The sequence below is a fragment of the Ambystoma mexicanum genome, chromosome 1q, assembly GCF_040938575.1.
Source record: "Ambystoma mexicanum isolate Mex_15411 chromosome 1q, UKY_AmexF1_1, whole genome shotgun sequence".
NCBI classification, from domain to species: Eukaryota; Metazoa; Chordata; class Amphibia; order Caudata; family Ambystomatidae; genus Ambystoma; species Ambystoma mexicanum.
This window is the reverse complement of record NC_090922.1, coordinates 628046112-628052852: the sequence shown is the minus strand read 5'-3', so window position 1 is coordinate 628052852 and position 6741 is coordinate 628046112.

The window sequence follows — 6741 nt, the reverse complement described above, 5'->3', positions numbered from 1 at the left end:
GCCCAACGGGCTTGACGACTGTTTCTGCATTCTAGGGATTGTAGAACTTGAAGATTCTGATGGTCCGTGCGAACTTGTACAGGGTGGTTAGCTCCCAGGAGGAGATGACACCAGTCAGTGAAGGCTTGACGGATGGCTAGTAGTTCCTTTTCCAAAACAGAGTAATGGGTTTCACTGGTAGTTAGAGTACGAGAAATATAGGCGATGGGGTGTTCTAACTTGTCGTCCAACTCTTGCTTTAGAGCTGCCCCAATGGCATAGTTAGAAGCATCAGTCTCAACAAGAAAGGGTCGATCAATGTCAGGTTTGGCTAGGATGGGGGCTTGTGTGAACACCAACTTCAAGCGTTGAAAGGCTGTATCTTGGGTTGAGGTCCAGAGGAAGGGGGTATCTTTTCTTTAACAGTGAGACGATAGGATGCACAATCTCTGAAAAGGTTGGTATACATTTCCGATAGAAGTTAGCAAGCCCTAGGAAGGATTGAATCTGTTTCACAGTAGTTGGAATGGGCCAGGACAAAATGGAGTCTACTTTTGAGGGGTCCATTCCAATTCCTTTTGGACTGAGAACGAATCTGAGGTAGTGAACAGTTGATACATGGAAAAGGCACTTCTCTGGCTTGGCCAGGATCTTGTGTTCACATAGATGTTGTAAGACTGTCTTCACGTGCTCTTCATGTTTTAGATGCTCCTTTGAATATATCAGTATATCGACCAGATACACGATGACGAAGAGGAACAACATATCAGAGAACATTCGATCCATAAAACGTTGGAAAACCGCTGGGGCATTAGCAAGTCCAAAGGGAATAACCAAGTATTCAAAATGGCCAAAGGGGGTTCTAAAGGCTGTTTTCCATTCATCACCTTCCTTTATACGAATGAGATGGTAGGCACCCCTTAGGTCTAATTTTGTGAAGATTACTGCACCTCTGACTGCTTCCAAGATTTATTTTTAAATATCTTTATTGGCATTTAAAGCAGGTACAAGGGCAATAAGGGAGTGATTGCCAACTGTAATGCAAGCAAATGTGGTAGCAAGACAAATCGTTAATAAACAGGAAAAAATAAAAACAATACATTTTCGGACCAAACAAAAAGAGGAAACAACAACAAAGGTCTCCAACGTTCAAGCAAAATCATTTGAGGGGGGGACTCACAGGAATAGTGGAGGAAGAAGTGTCATAAGAGGGGGGGCTAAGGACCTTGTATCAGCGATGTTGAGGGGTTGGTGAGGTGATTGGATCGATAAGCAATCAGAACGTTAGGGGAGGGTTATTCAAGGAGGTTTATCGTCATTGGGGGGATGGAGCAGGGCCCATGTAAGGGTCTTCCAAGCCTCAAATGCTTGACTCGTGTCGTCGGGAGATCTGGCAATGCCTTCTTCCCAGGCCACAGTCTCTGCCCCAACCCAGCGTTCAAGCTCGTTGCGCCATACCTGAAAGCGTGAGCCATCTGGTCTCTTCCAAGCCATAGCGATAGTTCTTTTGGTGAGGATGCAAGCCAGGTCCATAAGCTTTGTCGTGTGCTTGATTTTAGCTAGCCTGGGGTAAGTACCCAGGAGGCATTCTTTGGGGGTCCAATCGTATCTAAACATGCCCGCGTCTCTGCAGGTTTTCTCGACGCCAGCCCATAAGTGTCGGGCCTTGATGCATTCCCAGAACATGTGCATTAAGTCGGCTTTATCTCTGTCGCACCATGGGCAGCTGTGCTGGGGTTGATTATAGATCTTGGCAATTATGTGTGGGGTGAGGTATGTGCGATACAAAACATTAAGCTGGATTAGTCTGAATCTGGAGTTCCTGGAAACCTCTTTAGGGAACGATAGTGCTCTTTCCCATTCTGCGGTAGTCAATTCCTGTCCTAGATCATTGTCCCATTTGAGTTTTAGTTCAGGGCTGCGGGGGTTGGGCCTGTCCATGAGAAGTTTGTATATTTGGGACACTGGCTTCCACCCATCGCCCAGGCTGTATAGGAGTGTCATGAAGGGATTGGTCTCGGGTTCTTCAGGCCACGTGGCCCATTTGGTTTACGATATTTTCCGGATCCTTAGGTACCAAAGGAATTGGCCAGCGGGTATATCATCTGCTAGTTGTAAGGAGGTAAAGTCACGGAAGGTGCCTTCTTCATGTAGGTCGCCCCAGGTGTACACTCCTAGTCGTTCCCATAGTCGGGTGGTTGCTAGGTCGACGCTGTTTTGGCATAAGTCAGAAAGGAGCGGGATGTCGGGGGTATATGCATGCTTCAAGCGGAGGAGCGATTTTGTTCTGTGCCATACTTGTTTTCCCAGGGTGGCCAAGAAGGGGGTTTCGCCTGCAAGATGTTGGGGGGCCCAGATGATTTCCTTCAGCTGGATTGGGGCTATTGGGTGTTGTAGTAATGTCATTTCTGAAGTGTTGTCATCGGCCAGCCATTTGGCTACGAAGCTGAGCTGGGCAGCCAAGTAGTACTTCTCAAGATCTGGTAATTGGATGCCGCCTTGGCGGTATGGGAGGGTCAGTGTGGTAAGCGCCATTTTGTGTCTGCCCTTCCCCCATAGAAAATCCTTAAGGAGTGTCTCCAGTAATCGGAAAAAGGAAGCCTTAATATAGTAAAACACATTTTGAAATCCGTAGAGGAATCTGGGGAGGACAATCATTTTGACGATGGACGCCCTTCCCATCATAGATAGTGGGAGTCGGGACCAGAACCCAATTGATTTGCGCAAAGGGGGCAGTGCTGCCGCTGTGTTGTGTTCATGCATGAGGTCGGGTGTGTGATATATATTGACTCCTAAGTAGCGGAACGTGTTGGGGTGCCAGTTCACTGCCAGCGGAGGTCGTCTGGGTGTGTTCTTCTCAGGCCACCCAGGGGGAAGAGGCAGGATTTGCTACTGTTGAATTGTATACCCGATACCCTGGCAAAATTACCAAGGACGTCTAACATAGTCGGGACATTTAGGTGTGGGTCCCTTATGTAGAGGAGAACATCGTCCGCGTATAGGGATATTATGTGATCAGTGCCATCCAGTCGAATGCCAGCATCAAAAAATTGCTTTCGGAAGAAGATGGCAATGGGTTCAAGGCCAAGAATATAGAGCATGGGGGAGAGAGGGCAATCCTGCCTAGTGCCCCTCTGTATGTCCCAAGCTGCAGATATGTGTCGACCAGATTTCACTCGGGCCCTCGGTTTGGTGTACAGGACTTCAATCCATCTGATGAACCTCTCTCCAAAGCCAAATTTGCGAAGCGACGCCAGCAGCCATTCCCAGTAGATGGAATCGAACGCCTTGATGGCGTCCAAGGAGAGCAGTGCATAAGAGCCAGAGCCCAGGTTGGTCTGGGATAGAACATGTTGGAGCCTGCGGAGGTTGGCGGTGGTGTTGCGGCCTGGTATAAAGCCATTTTGATCGGGATGCACCACCTCTCCTATAGCCCTGGAGAGCCGCCTAGCTAGGATCGTTGTCAGGATCTTAACGTCATAGTTGAGCATGGCGAGTGGGCGGTAAGAGTTACATTCATCAGCAGGCTTGTTGGGCTTAAGCATTGGGATCACCAATGTTTCACGCATGCTTCCCGGGAGGATACCACGTTCATAGGCTTTTCGGAAAACCTTGTGCAGTAACGGGGTTAGCTCAGGTTCGTAAGTCTTGTAAAATTCGGTGGGTAGCCCGTCGCTGCCCGGGGCCTTGCCAGTGGTCAGGGAATTGATTGCTTCGGTTATGTCTTCTTTGGTGATGTCTGCTTCCAGAGTTTCTCTGTGTGCTTGCGATAGTTTAGGAAAGCCAATTTCGTCTAGGGTATCCGAAATCACACTTAGAGACACCTGGGTATCGTGGGAGTACAGGTTGGCATAGAATTGGCTGAAAGTGTCGTTGATGCCCTGTTGGGTATGAAGTGGTGTTTTGTCTGTGCCTTTCAAGGATGTGGTTGGGTGTTTAGGATGCTCTCTTCTGCATAGCCAGGCCAGCAGTCTTCCGGGTTTGTCTGCTTGGGTGTGTGCCCTATTGGTCCTAGTGGTGTAATCAAACTTGGCCAGCCTGTCCCAAGCCTTCTTGCATTTGATTCTAGCATGCTTGAGTTCTTCTTCTAATTGCAGCAAAGCGCTAGCTCCAGATTCCAGCCGTTCAATGTCGGTTTCCAGCTGTTCAAGTTCAGTTCTGAGATGTTTCCTGATACCCCCAGCTTTTGCTATGATTTCTCTTTGTGTCACTACCTTCAGGGCGTCCCAAACTATGCCAAGGTGTTCCACACTGTCCTTGTTTTCCGATATGTAGTTCACAATAGATTCCCTGAGATCATCTCTGAATGCTGGGTCTTTCAACGCTTCTGTGGGCATCCTCCATGTGGGTATGGGCGATCTGGGTCCTGTGGTGCTCAATTCCATCAGTAAGGGGGAGTGATCAGAGATGGTTCGTCCCAAGTATTTAGTTGTGTTGATCTGGGGAAGACTCTCTCTGCCGGTGAAGATATAGTCAATCCTGGTGTGCAGGTGTGTGGGGAGGAAAAGTAAGAGTAGCATTGGACACTCGGGTGTTGCTCACGCCAGATGTCTATTAAGTCCAGGCGATTTAGCATGACATTAAGTGCTGCAGTGGATGCCGGAGGGCCCCTGGGGAGAGGGGTGGATCTGTCGAGTTCTGGGTTGCAGACGCAGTTAAAATCGCCCCCCCCAAATAAAGAATTCATCCCTGTATTGCGTGATCTTGGCATACATTCGATCTAGGTGTGCAGGTATGTTATTGTTGGGCAAGTATGTATTTACGATGCATATTTCCATTTGCTCAATATGGCCCCACGGTATTACGTACCTTCCCTCTGGGTCTATGTCGGCTTTGTTGAGTTGAAAGGGGATTTGGGGGCTTATCCATGTGAACACCCCCCTGGCATATCTGGAGTATGAGGATCCGAACCCTTGCCCTCCCCAGTGGGTTTAGAGCATTGCGGTGGACTCTCCAGTTAGGTGGGTTTCCTGCAGGAGGGCCAGGCCCACCCCTTTCCTGCTGAGATAGGATTTAATTCTGTTGCGGCGAAGATAGGTGCCCAGTCCCCTCACGTTCCAGGTGACAGCCTTAATGTTTGTGGCCATGGTACTAGGAGACAGCGTTCGAACACCTGGTCTGAGATAGCTCGATTCCCCTCACTAATGGGTCTGAGTTTAGGACGCCGCCGCTCATAGTTGGTTAAATTTGGCTTGTATTTCAATTCTTCACATGATTCCGGTGACTGAGTTGCTGTTGAACGAGGAGACTTATCAACTTCTTCAACTTCCACTTGAACAGGTGGATAAACAACATGAGACAATTGTGAACTGTCCTCAGCAGTTGCTCTGGGAGGGCAACGCTCGAGGACTTCTGCTTCTTCTTGGCCTGTCCAGGTCATAAGATGCAGAGTTTGTGCTGGCAACAGGCCGGCACTAGTAACGTTGGGAAGGGTGGTGGCGGTGCTGGTGCGTAGTCGTCAGAGCTCCCGTCTGTTGAAACACAATTCCATCTGTGTAGTGGAGAAAGATCCGCCAGGTGCAACAGTTTGAGTTCATGGCTTGGTGAAGTCTCAATCATAGGGTTTGTGGTTCGTGCGTGGGCCCCTAGGTTCGGGCGGGCTTTCGTCGCTATCGGCTAGATTATTATGCTCCAACCACATGGTGGCTGCGGCCGGGGATTCCAGGAAGATCGCTCTCCCTTTGTGGAGTAAATTGAGGCGTGAGGGGTATAAGAGCATATATTTGAGGTTAAGTTTGCGTAGCCAGGCTTTGATGGGTATGAATGAGTTTCTGGCTCGTTGTACGTTGGGAGTGTAATCAGGATACATAACGATCTTAGAGCCATTTCTTTTGATCGCACCACCCTCTCTCGAGAATTTGAGTATCATTTCCCTGTCCCGGAAATTTAAGATCTTTGCGATCATTGGGCGCGGGAGAGAGCCAGGCGTGGGTCTTTTTTGGAGCGATCGGTGAGCTCTTTCAATTGAGAATCCCTGCGTGAGTTTGCCAGGACCAATCTTTTGAAGTAGCATGGACTCCACATATTCTGTGGGGTCGGTTCCCTCTGAATCTTCCGGAATTCCAAGAATACGAATATTATTTCGGCGGGCCCTGCCTTCCGCTTCCTCGGATCTTGCTTCTAGGCTTGCCACCTGTTTTTCCAGTTCGTTAACTTTGGCTTTCAAGTCCGTGGCTACCTCTGAGGTGTCCTGCAGGTTTACCTCTACATTGTTTACTCTTTCGGTGAGATTGCGGGCGTCTTGACGTATGAGTTGCATTTCAGCCTTGAATTCGCCTATTTTAGTTTCGATAAATGCTTGGAGTGCCGCAATAGCTCGTAGTACCTGACTGTTTTGGGGGTCAACTTCAAGTGGGGGTGACTCTGTTTGCGTGGTGATTTCGTGTTGGAGTTGTTGTTTGGGCTTTGTACCAGCAAAGGAGTCCATGATGGAGGCAGATTTGTTTTTTTGTCTTGGGGTAGCCATCCTGTGATGTGTTGCGTGGACTGTGTTAAGAGGTTCAAGCCCGTTGAGTGTCCAGGCAGCCTCCAACGAGGCGTGGTGTGCCCCGAATTTGTCCTTGCTGCAGTGAGCCTTGCCCCAGTGCCAGGTCAGGCGGTGCAGGCGCTAGGGGTTTATGGCTCTTAGTATTACAGGGTACCACAGTTCCTTGGGGCTTAGCGCCCAATTGAATACCAGTGTCTGCAGGGGGGATTGCGCTAATCACTCCAGGGAATGGCTTAATGTGGTGGGAGATCTGTCCTTCTTATCATGCCCAGGCA